Raw genomic sequence first — 12,933 nt, forward strand, 5'->3', positions numbered from 1 at the left:
ACTCAGATTTACTCCAGCATACAGATTTATTATACGAAATCAGCTCAAGAGCCACTGACAAAACGTAAATTCCATTTATGGAACCAGTTTTTGAGGAACAATTTCCCACAGCCTGCATTTATGATGGACAATTATTTTCCTTCTCTTTGAATCCTGTGATAGATGATAAATATTTGATAGAACTAATAAAGATCCTAATTAAAAAAATGTATATTGCTTCAATTAATAATACAAAAACAGATGAAAATGATAAATTTGCTGAGACCCTACTATGTGCCAATCACTATGCAAGGGACTTTCATGTAAGGATGTTTAACACAGTAAGTAGTCTGATAGTTTTCTAGCAATATACAACACATATAAAAGCTTTGGATCAATGTCCTGAGGTTAGAGGGTACATCACACTAAAAATAGTATCTGTATAAAATAAAATATAGCACTGAGCTTAAATTGTAAGTAAGAAGAATTATAAAATATGTAAACATAATGCACCTGAAAATAACACATGTCAACTTTCTCACTGCCACTAGATGAAAAGGAATTTTGGAATGGGCTCTTTAAGAATAGATTTAAAGTATAAACATAAGAAGTACTTGCTGGAAGTGGGGCAGAGAGAGGGAAAGATCAATTATGATGCAGGTAAAGATAACTGGACATCAAAAATGAGCCTGAAGTAGGGGAAAACTTTTGCCATTTAAAAACATCATATGTAGATATGTATACATGCATATTTTTGGTAATTTACCTATAATGAAAAAGTTTTTAGTATTAAGCATTGTTTCTACATTTGACATAATATACTTAGATATACAATGTCAATTTATATGATTCCTTACGAAATATTATCTTTTATTTATATATAAATATATATATATATTCATGTTTAGAGATCACAATTTAATTTGTTTATTAAAGGATCCTTTCTGGAAGTTGATTTTTTTCTAATTCTTATTGTAATTGCATTGTTCTAATCTTGTATTATAAAGGCAGCTGCTTGCCTATCATTTGTACTTTCCTCGTTAATCCTGACTCAGTGAATTAACCTTTAATTACAGCCGTTAAAATTGAAATGAGCCTCTTGCCTGGCTGGGGCTGCCCCCTTTCAGTGCATGATTCTGATGAAAATTTTTAGGGTCAATGAATATGTCCCATGTCATGTCTGATAGCTGCTGAAGATGTGAGGAGGTAAATGTTACCTTAGAAAGATGTGCTTTAAATTTTTAGGAGATCTGCTTTATCGATGGGAAAATAAAATAAAAATGATAATTTCAGTTTCTCAGTTTACCATGCTGTATTTTTAGCCAAATTGAGAGCATATAAGAAATATAAAGAATGGGTTAAGATATATTTAGTCAAACAATTTAAAACAATAACTTATTCTCCATTTTAGCCTTAAGCGTTACATGTTATAATAAAAGAAATATGTAAGGATCACAACTACTTTTTAGATATGTGCTTGATAGGAATAATCATCTCAGTGATGTAATAAACTAACAGATTAACAATACAGTCCTTTAAACTGACATCAGTGGGAATGGATTCTACAATATAATAATGAAGCTGGAAAACAGTAAAGATTAATCTCATTCATTTAATACACTTTTTTTTTTTTAAACTATTTGTTGTCTGTAATTCAAATGTAATTAGACATTCTGTTTTTTTGTTTTGTTTTTTTAAATTTATTTATTTATTTATTTTTGGCTGTGTTGGGTCTTCGTTTCTGTGCAAGGGCTTTCTCTAGTTGTGGCAAGCGGGGGCCACTCTTCATCGCGGTGCGCGGGCCTCTCACCGTCACGGCCTCTCTTGTTGCGGAGCACAGGCTCCAGACGCGCAGGCTCAGTAATCGTGGCTCACGGGCCCAGTTGCTCCGCGGCATGTGGGATCTTCCCAGACCAGGGCTCGAACCCGTGTCCCCTGCATTGGCAGGCAGATTCTCAACCACTGCGCCACCAGGGAAGCCCCATTTAATACACTTTTGATGAGCACCTATTATGTATCAAGCACTGGGAACAGAAAGGCCAATAAAAAGGCCCTGTCCTATCTTCCAGGGACCCAGAGTCTAAGTTTTATTAGCTTAATATATTTCTAATATAAAAGATAAGGCACCTTTCCCCTGCGCTAACGCTGATGTTTACTAAAGTCACTTGCCGTCTCCCACTTTATTCCCCATAGACTTCTAAAGAGCTAGAACTGAGGGACCTTAGAAACAATCTATTACAGTCTTCTAATTTCACAGATGACAATCTGAACAGAACTCAAATTTTGATGTACTAGCTTAAATTTACAAGATAACTTTGGCAGGGCACATGTTCAGTGAAGCATGAATGCCAAAATCTTCAGAAATAAATGAGTTTCCGAAATTATGTATTTTTAAAAACTTACTTCTGAAAACTTTCAACTGTACACGAAAGCACAGAGAATAATATAAAGAAAAACTAGGTGCTCATCACTAAGTTTCAAAAAGTTATCAACATTTGTCCAATCCTGTTCAATATAATCTTTTGCTCTACTTTTGAATTACTTAAAGGAAACTCGAGATATGATCTAATTTCATCAGTAAATAGTTTGGTTTGTATATCTAACAGATAAAGACATGTCAAGAAAACTTACAATACTATTACCATACCTAAAAGAAAAAAAATTCCCCCAATTTAATGTAAAATACAGTATTCACATTTCCTTGACTGTCAATATATATGTCTTTTCAGAGTTGGTTTGCTTCAATCAGGATTCAAACAATACACACATTACATTTGGTTGGTACCTCTCTTAACCTAAATTATGCATGTTAAAGAAGAACTTACTGATAAAATTTTTTTTTTTTTTTAGCAGAACTGTATAGTAGATCTGCAGTAATAATTTAGCATTTGGGGGAGATATTTATGTATTCAGTAATGTGGAACAGCTGCAAATGTAGAGAAATAACCCTTTATTGATAGGCCTATAAAAGCTGCCTGTAATTACATTCCTGAATGATTTGAATAACAGTGTGTCTGATATATTTTAAGATAAGTGGCTTTTACTTTTCTTTGATATTAGGGTCATATACTGTACTTATCTATATTTTTACTCCATGTTCTCCTCTCTCTGGTAATAAATTAATTTCTTAGTGTTAGTTTGGCATGTGCCCTAAAGCTAAATTCATTTTCTTTTCCTTTGCAGAGAAACAAAGTTTTTCTAAGTATTACAATAATATTTTTCATGTTTAGGCCAGGTTCCTCATGTTAAAAGGTTAAATACTAATAAATAATACTTAATAGAATGGAAAATCAATTTTCCATACCATGCCTTGTCCTATCTTCAGAAAATTTTTGGCAAGCTTTTTAAAGAGGAACAGAGGTAACAGAAGTTAACTTGACTGATGTATGAATAAATAATAATTAATACATGATTGGCCAATGCATATTTTAATCTAAGATATCTTAAAGCTTAAAAGCAGTATTTTTCACTGCAAATATCACAATTCAACACAAGCAAAAAAATTTGCAACATGGCAGTTGATAGTAACACAACGTTCAATCAACTTCGAATGTGGAAAATAAAATTGCCAGAAAAGATTAAATCCTCTTTAAACAAATGGTATTTTAAAACCTCTTATTTCCTACTGTAGTAATATAATTATAATAAATGAAAGCTAAAAACTATAATCTTAGGAAAGAATTCTCAAGTGAACTGCCTCAGCTCTGAAGAGGGAACCCACAGCAAGGGACAGGAACTATTTCACCATAAAGTAGAAGGAAGAGAAAAAGAAAGGCCAGGCCTTCTTTACCAACACCTCTTTAATCCTTCCATTTCTTACAAATTTATACACATATTTTCTTTTTTTTGATGGTGACCTTTTTTTTTTTTGCCGTAATAATTACTAGTTAATTAATAACTACAATTATCATCTGATGCAGCGGATTTTTCATTGTGGAGAATTCATTTCTTAGACTGGCATATATTTGTTTAAGCCAAATAAAAAATATTTTTACAATAAAAAGCCTACAATTAAAAATGAATAATATCTTTTTAAAAAGTAGCTCCTTTTAATAATCTAGGAAAGGGAGAGATGATAATGGTCTGTTACTAACTATGAGACCTCTGAAGTAGCACAGAAATAAAAAGATGAAGCAGTAGTATGGCATACTACTGAAGTAGCACAGAAATAAAAAGATGAAGTAGCACAGAAATAAAAAGATGAAGCAGTAGTATGGCATACCTTAAAGATTAATTTAAAAATTAAAGCAACTCATACCCAGAAGAGAACTGAATAAAAGAATAAGATGGGACATGGCTGGGCGATGGAAGCACAAAATACTGTCAAACTTTAATTAAAAAATGTTTTCAATTTAAGCAGACCCAGGCCAGTGACTTTTCATTATTTTTACCACAGTTCCATGACTACTGACATTTTCATCAGAACAAATAAAGGATTTTTGCCAAATTTAAAATGACAAAATTATTTTTAATTTTAACTTATAATTTCTTCCTCCTCTAAAGTCAAGGAAATTTGATCTTAGCTGGACTTGTCTCTTAGCCTGAGGCTTAAATATACCTTAAGTTTTTAAAGTGTAAAAAAATATATATTTTAAAAAATATAGCTCTTCTACCATATTAGAAAACAATCTTTATCACAGACATATTATCGTTTGTTTCGGGAATGAGACTACATATTCATGAAACGTCTGGTACATGACTTAGTAAAACACTTGTATTCAACAAAAACTCTCTCAAAGCAATCTGTCCTTGTAGACAAACTAGAAGAAAGCTGGCACTCTGGCAGAAGACAAGCAGACTGGAAAACAAAACTAAAATGCTCTAGCCTAGATCAATTTTAAAAAAGAGAAAGACCGACCTAAAAGTCCACTTCGGAGAAATGGAAATCAAATTCGATTACAACTGTCCATCACTATGATGTGCAATTATCCTAATAATTCCAAATGCTGGTAAGTTTCAAACTGAGAAAATCAGGTTCTGTATCATGAATTATGGTTTGTTTTTTCTTCATATTGTTTTAAAACTGACAAAGTAACCTCTGTGCCAAAAGCAGGTCTGATAGGTACTCTTGATTTTCCAATTAACTTCCTATAATACAAACTGGGTCAGGATCTCATTCCTAATCATGGATAGTTGTAACTTCAGTAGTTGCCAATCTTTATCAATAGCAAAAGTTATAAGCCTACTTTCCAGCTATTTTTCTATATTCCTTAGAGAAGAAGCGTCATAGAACTAATCAGATGGTGAAATTGGCTTGTGCATAAAAGAATGCCTCTACCTTGCCTCACTCTGCCTGCCTAAGGGCATTACATATGGGTTTCCTTCTTCTTACCTTCAGCCTGTAAATCCTTGAAGGGGTTGGGGGGCCTTAGTTAAGTGGCTTTTTGGTCTTACTGACAAACAGCGTCATCTTTTCGCAGGTCACAGGAAAACTCCATGCTGGCTGCCCATAATAACATGCACAGACCTCAGTTTAATGCTGCTGTTGCTACTGTCTTTACTGTGACACTGTGAGGCTTTATTTCTTCGTTAAGTGATGAAGTGATGCCCCACAGCGCCAATTCAAGGAAAGCAGAAGGTGAACAGCATGTACTCAAAATTATCCTTTTACTTCTTGTTAGAGGAAAAGTAGTTCAGATGTCTAAATTCTAAACTGTGTTCAATGTCAAAAGTTAACTCTTGCTAGATCTTAAGCTACTATTGTATAGAGGGACTGTGGAGTTTAGCCAATATAAAATAATAGTGTTTATGTACAGAGTCAGAGAAATAATGACAACTTGTATCTATAGAAATACTCAAAGGGCAAAACTATGTTACAAAATGAAAGTACTTAGTATACTGTAGTTACACACTTTTGAGTCAATTTTTCTTTTTTCTTTTGCTCTTACTCAACTGGAAACTCCCTGAGGGCAGGAACCTAGCCCATCTTGTACACAACTGTATCTTTGGCACCTCCTCATATTCTGGCCTGAATAAACACTTGTTGAATGAATAAAACACTTAATTGGCATATGTGTAGTAAGGAATCTGGTCTCACTTAAAGAGAGATCTGGACTTTGTTCTAGCTCTTGAGAAGTAACCTCTAAAGCCTTGGAATCTCCTGAGTAATGGGAGTGCCTTTACTATTCATGGTGGGCCCCTAGGGGACCATACTTGATAGTTTATGCCAACAGTGATTCCTAGTGGGCCCCTAGATAGTTTTGCTAAGCAGATAACTCAAGATGGAAGCTGGCCACACCAGAAAGACACACCGTATGATTAGAGCGTTGGGGCTCTGGGCCCCTGATGTCAGCCTGACCTGGAGGGGAGGGTGGGAGAGTGAGTTCAACCATGAAGCAACAATTCAGTCAACAGTGCCTATTTAGTAAAGCCTCAATAAAAACTCTAAGCTTGGTGAGCTTCCCTGGTTGGCAGTACTCCTGTATATACAACCAACTTTGATGCAAGGAGGGTAACCCCGAAGCTTTGAGTTTGAAACCCAACCAGAATCTCCTCCATCTGTCTCTTCCTTTGGTTGATTCTAATTTGTGCCCTACTGCGATAATAAAACTGTAATCCTACGTATAGTGCTTTCCTGAGTTCTGTGATTGATCTAGTGAATTATCATTACTTGAGGGTGGTTTTAGGAAACCCTTAAACTTGCAGTTGGCCTCAGTAGTCTTGGACAGATTTATCAGTCTGGAGGACTCTGCCCTAATATCAAGTTTGGCTACCTCCAAGTAGCATAGTGTATTAAATTGGGGTTTCCTTTTTGCAACTCTTGGTGTCTCTTTCATGGACTGTTCTTGGAATTACTTGCTACTCCTCAATATATTACCACTGTACTCTATAAAGACTGCTTTTGTTAATGAACCTTCCTGCAGCCTCCTAAGTTAAATTCCACTTAGGGACTGTGATCCATGAGGATCAAATTGGTTATATTATGGCAGCTAAGTCAGTGCTTCCTCACTAATGTACCACAGATGGGTCAGAGGTATGCTGTGCTACTGCCTCTGCCATTAAACTCAGAAAAGTCAGGTGGCACCTGTGGTGACTGGAGCTCCTGGGGTGGGTGCCTTCCATCTCCTGCAGCATACCTGTTTACCCCAGAGCACACTACAAGTATTACCACTTTTCTATATGTACCAAGACATGAAAAAGAAATCATTACTATAATTTTCTCATGACAGTATGTCACCAACATACTTCTCCAGCATCAGACTTGCTTATTCCAACCTATATGTGCTATACTTTAGTCACATTAAACAACTGTTTCTCCAATACTCCAACATTTCTAATAACAGAGGTGAACAATTTATTCTTATTTCACATTTACTCTTATATGCAAAATTTCTCCCTCCCCTTCTTTTCTCATCCTCTCCAGAAGCCTAATATTCTGAGGATTGCTATTTCTGAGTTCCTGGGGTTTGATATGTAACAATTTAGAAACTCTTAGCCTAACAATAATCTAGTAAAAAAAATTCACTAGTAATTCACTAAAAATTCAGTTTGTTCACTGAAACACTATAGCAAGAACTAAAATGTTTATTTTTGGCCATCTCTAGGCCAATTGCCAATTAGTCTCATGGAAGACTGAAATAAATACTGTGTTTATACGTCACCTGTATCATACAGTTTGAAAAAATAAGGCCTTTCCTTACAATGATTATAATATTTACTAGAAATTATGCTTTAAAAATCTCTGTGTTCTGAATATACAATTCAAAGGGTAAAAATGAAGAGTGAAATTTTTCATTTGAAAAATATTTAGTGTGAAAAAGGAACTGTTTTTTGGATTTCACTGTAAATATTTGGTAATTTCAAAAAATAAAACCTACCCATATTGTACCAAACACATAAAGAAAATAAACTTAATAACTCACTGAAATAAATAAAAATCATCTATGAAACAGAAGTCATAATATAAGCTAAAAAATGTTTCATCTATTTATTTTCACGAATGTTCAAATCATCCCGGCATAACTAATTTCACTGCTTCAAAATTCCATAGATTCACAGAATATTAGAGTTAAAAGGAAACATGGAGATCTACCTTGCCATCATTTTAGAGTTGAGAAAACCAAATGACTTCCTCAATATAATTATAGTATTGATTCAGAAAGACAGACATTAAACATTAGATGTCAATAAAAAGGAATCTTACTCATTCATATACATGCTTACCCTGTCTATTAAAAAATGGCTGCTTTTTGGATAATATATATATTACACCTTGACTAGAGAAACTCTGGAAAATATTGAAAAATATAAAGAAGAATATAAATCATCCATAATCTCATCACTCAGAAAACCTCTGTTAGCAGTATAACACATTTCCTTCTATTCTTTCATTTTCCTTACATTTTAAAAACACAGTGTGAGTATACAATTTGATAAAATTGAGATAAAATAAATAATATTTTGGATTCTGTTTTGCCACTTAATTTTATACCACATTTTTCCACCTCATTCAAAGATTTAATAAAAACATCTTAAAGATTATACAACATTCTTTAATTTGACTCTGCCATACTTGATGTAACCATCATTCTCCTATCACTAGACACTGTGGTTACAAACAACCGTGCACATAAATCTTTGCATTTCTAATTATTTCCTTAGAAGAAAAATCTAGATGTGAGATTACTGGGTCAAACAGTATGTATATTTTGATGACTCTATATATAGATGGCCAAATTGCCATCCAGAATGACGTCCTAATTTAGACTGTCATCAGTGGAGCAGTGTATATAATGCCTGTTTCATTGCATCCCTCACCAACAATGAACAACGGTTTTTATAATTTTTGCCAATGTCACAGGCAAACTGGTTCTTTAAATTTGCATTTGTTCATTACCACTACTGAATATTTTCATGTACGTATTATCTATAATTCCTCTTTTATGATGTTGTATCTTTTATCCACTGAAAAAAATGTCTTATTGAAGTATAATATACATACAGAAAAATAAACATATCTTAAGGGCGAAGCTCAAAGATTTTTTTCATAAACTAAATATACCCATGTACCAGCATCTAGATCAAAATCAGAACATTATCAGCACCCCAGAAGCTCCTCTGTGTTCCTTTTCAATCATTAACTCTCCTGAAGGTCATCACTACTCTGACATCTAATACCATAACTTAATTTTGCCTGTTTTGTATTTCTGCTTATTTCTACAGTAATAACTTTACTTTAAAAAGTTAATTAGTATTTATTTTAAAGCACTTAAACATTATAGAAAAGTACAAAAAAGAAAGCAACAAATCATCCAAAAATCCTATCACCAAAAATACTGTTAACCATGGTTAACATCTCTGTAAGTATGGATGAATAGACAGATGCACAGAGAAACAAATTATCCTGTAGAATGGGATTATAATCTTACTTTAATTGAAGAAAAGCTAAAATAAATCTTAAAAAAAAACCTACAAAACTTCAGATAAATGTTCTCTGAGAATATACAAACTATTAAGAGATTTAAGACTCATTAAAAAACAAAAACAAAAGCTGTTTCAATTTTGCATATTACTGATTAATTTCCTACTATGAAAAATGAAATGATTAACATGCATCCTTTCCTCTCCTCAGCTATACTAGTAGTTTCGGTTTCTTATACCATTTTAATTTTATCATTTACCCTTAAGTCTGTGACCATAATTCCCATTGATATTGACTCTCTTATTTTGACTCATCCTTTAACTGGTAAAGCAGTATCCCCAACTCCCTTTTTTTCTTTAAAGAAGGACTGACAGTTATTTTCCTGTTTGAGAACATCTATGTGTACCCTTTACAGAGAAAAATAACACAATTTTCTTGAGTCATACTTTCTTTCCTTTTCAAAGCTGTAATAATAATGTAATAAAAAATAATATCAGGAAATACTTAGTGTTTAACATGTATCAGGTACTGTTATAAGCATTTCATATATGTTGACTCATTTAATGCTAACAACAATTCTGTGAGATAGGTAGCATTATTATTTTTATTTTACAGATGAAAAAATCCGAGGCACCAAGAGGTAAAATGGCCCACCCAAGGTCTCTCATTTTGTAAAGTGGCAGAGCTCTGATTTGAACGCAGGCTGTCTGGCTCAAGGGTGCTTTTAACTGCTACATTAAACTGCTTTGAATGTTTGCAGTTGACACATGACTGGGGGAAGGGACGGTAAAGGATGCTACCAGCTTTAATGGGTGAAAGCCAGGGATGCTAGATGCTCTGCAATGAACAGGGCAGATTCATCCAATAAAAATTATACCACGTTCCTCACAACTTTCAAATGTCTTGTTGGACATTCATGAGGTGAAAACCTGTTCACCTGGTCCTAGAACACTTTTCATACCAGTACAAAGTAGTTTTTTGGGGGGGTGGGGTGGGTCATTGCAAGGTTTTAATGTACTCAATTTTCCAGGAATAACTACCAGAAAAACTGTTTGATGTTTTGGAAAATTATGTTATACCACGACCCATGGTAGTTGAGTTGCTAATACAATAATACACCTCTATCAATTTGCATTTATAGCCGCCAGCGTCATTTAACTACTTCACTACATTTATAATGTAGTCATGGTCAAGCATTTTATATATCAATGTACTATGTATTATAAATTACTTTTATTTCTTCTTTCTATTGAATTAGGGCAACATGTTGATTTTTAAATTATGGATGTACTCATCTTTGGATCCTAAATTTCATTTTAGGATCCAAAAGACCCCTATATTTGTTGAGGTCCCATACCATTATTGGGGGTTTTAATTTTTGAGGACTTTTATTTCCTCTGATGTCTTTAGTCTACTTCTTTCTAAATTTGTACACATACTGAGAAAACGTACAATTTGTCTGATTCGTCTTTTTAAAGTACCATTTTGAGAGCTGGAGGTGAGATCAGGAGTCATGACATTCTGCACCAGAATATTCAATTTATCTCTACAGGTTCTACTTTTCAAAGTTCCACTTTTTTCTTTGTTTAAAATTCTGTTTCCTTATTTGACTGTTGCTGGTGAATTTCTGGTTGCCATTCTTATTACTACTACTTGTTTGATCATTTTGTTAGCTTTTGGGGATGAATGTTGTGATTCTCTTCACTTGGCAGTTCTTTTTTAATAAATTTATTTATTTATATTTATTTATTTATTTATTTTTGGCTGCGTTGGGTCTTCGTTGCTGCACGCAGGCTTTCTCTAGTTGTGGCGAGCAGGGGCTACTCTTCGTTGCGGTGCGTGGGCTTCTCATTGCGGTGGCTTGTCTTGTTGCGGAGCATGGGCTCTAGGCGCACAGGCTTCAGTAGTTGTGGCACGTGGGCTCTAGAGCGCAGGCTCAGTACTTGTGGCGCATGGGCTTCGTTGCTCCATGGCATGTGGGATCTTCCTGGACCAGGGCTTGAACCCATGTCGCCTGCATTGGCAGGCGGATTTTTAACCACTGTGCCACCAGGGAAGTCTCTGGCAGTTTTTTTTGGCATACTCTTTGGATAGAGTGCTTTTCTTTTCCTTTGAAGAGACCATCCCAATAAATGTTTTCTTTAGGATTAAAAGGTGAATCCTTCAATTACTCTGTGATGAATGAAAACTTACTACAAGCTTTTCTAATCTCAACTGTATTCTTCTTATAGATAATAAACTATAAGAGTCTACTCAGGGTCCATTATCACATATCATATCACTTCCAAAAATATTAGCTAATAGTTATTGAGTGATGACAACATGCCAGTCACTGTTTTAAGAGCTTCACATTTATTATCTCATTAATCTCACAAGAATCCTGTGAGGTAGATATTATATTCATAGGAAACTGAGGTGCAGAAAAGTTACTTACCAATTTGCCCAAGGTCACAAAGCTAGTAAGTGACAAAGCAGCGATCTGCATCCTGGTTATCTGATATCAAACCCAAGTTATTCAGACCTTATTGTCTCCCAAGTTATTAGGGGCCTCCTTTCCCCTCAAAGACTAACTACGCTTCACTATAGATTTTTTGATTACCACTTTCTCTTTACAGCCTACTACAAATGCTCAATAAATATTTATTACTTAAATAAATGAAAGACTTAACTGCTTTCCCCCCCATCTCTTCCAATGTGTCTTTTCCTTTTAGCAACAAGAAGGACAAACTAAAATCCCAAATACTGTTCATACTCATTTCTGAGCAGTCAAGAGATAATCACGTTCTACAATTGAAAAACATTATAAGCTTAAGAGTTTTTGCCTATACTTTCTAACTGAGCTGACCAAAGCTGAACAGAAATGCACATAGGTCTTTTGAGTATTTCGTTGCACAGCCCTGATATCACATTTGCTTTGAAGGGGGAATTTTTTGTAACACTGCGCAAGAATTAGGTACTTTTCTTTCTTACCTCTGGCAGAAGCAGCTCTATGCTCCCAGGCAGCTCAGATCACCAATCATGTACCCTGCAATGCCCTACCAGCCCTGGGAACCACTGATACACCAGATCTATTCAAGCTACCTGTGTGCCCATCAGAACTTACTGTTCTATCTCTTAGTTTGTCAGATTTCTGACATCAAATTAATAGGAGGTCAAGCATATCGACAGATTATGCATCTTAGGCAACATGCTTGATTTAGAGTGAAAGGTTAGTGGATATATCATGCTAACACAAAAAAAGATTACTGCAGTTTCAGATACTATGACAGGCTGATGGTTTTGGCATTATTTTGAGATAGGCAAGCCTCTTGCCTCATTCTAAGTCATACTCCATAAATAACATTAAAGAATTTTTTTAGAGACACCAAGGCATGTAAATAAATGTATGAAGATAATGTAAAGAGAAATACAATACTGAATTTTTAAATGAAAACAGTCAGGTATTTTTAGTAGCCTATGATATAAGAACAGTGTTGTAGGAATAGAATGATTATAGGAATGAAAGTCTGTTAATGTAGACAACAATTTTTATGGCAGAATCTATGTATATAAACTAATTCAATGTGGCAAAGAACCCTTGTATGTTAGAGATA

The 12,933-nt window shown here is 34.4% G+C and overlaps 1 protein-coding gene across 1 annotated transcript in view; it reads right to left on the minus strand.

Annotated features, from left to right (window-relative positions):
* Nucleotides 1-12,933, minus strand: part of AP3B1 (adaptor related protein complex 3 subunit beta 1) — a 259,512-nt gene that overhangs the window by 50,426 nt on the left and 196,153 nt on the right. The gene's annotated exons all lie outside the window — the stretch shown is intronic.

Source organism: Eubalaena glacialis, chromosome 4 (assembly GCF_028564815.1).
Source record: "Eubalaena glacialis isolate mEubGla1 chromosome 4, mEubGla1.1.hap2.+ XY, whole genome shotgun sequence".
Classification (NCBI taxonomy): Eukaryota; Metazoa; Chordata; class Mammalia; order Artiodactyla; family Balaenidae; genus Eubalaena; species Eubalaena glacialis.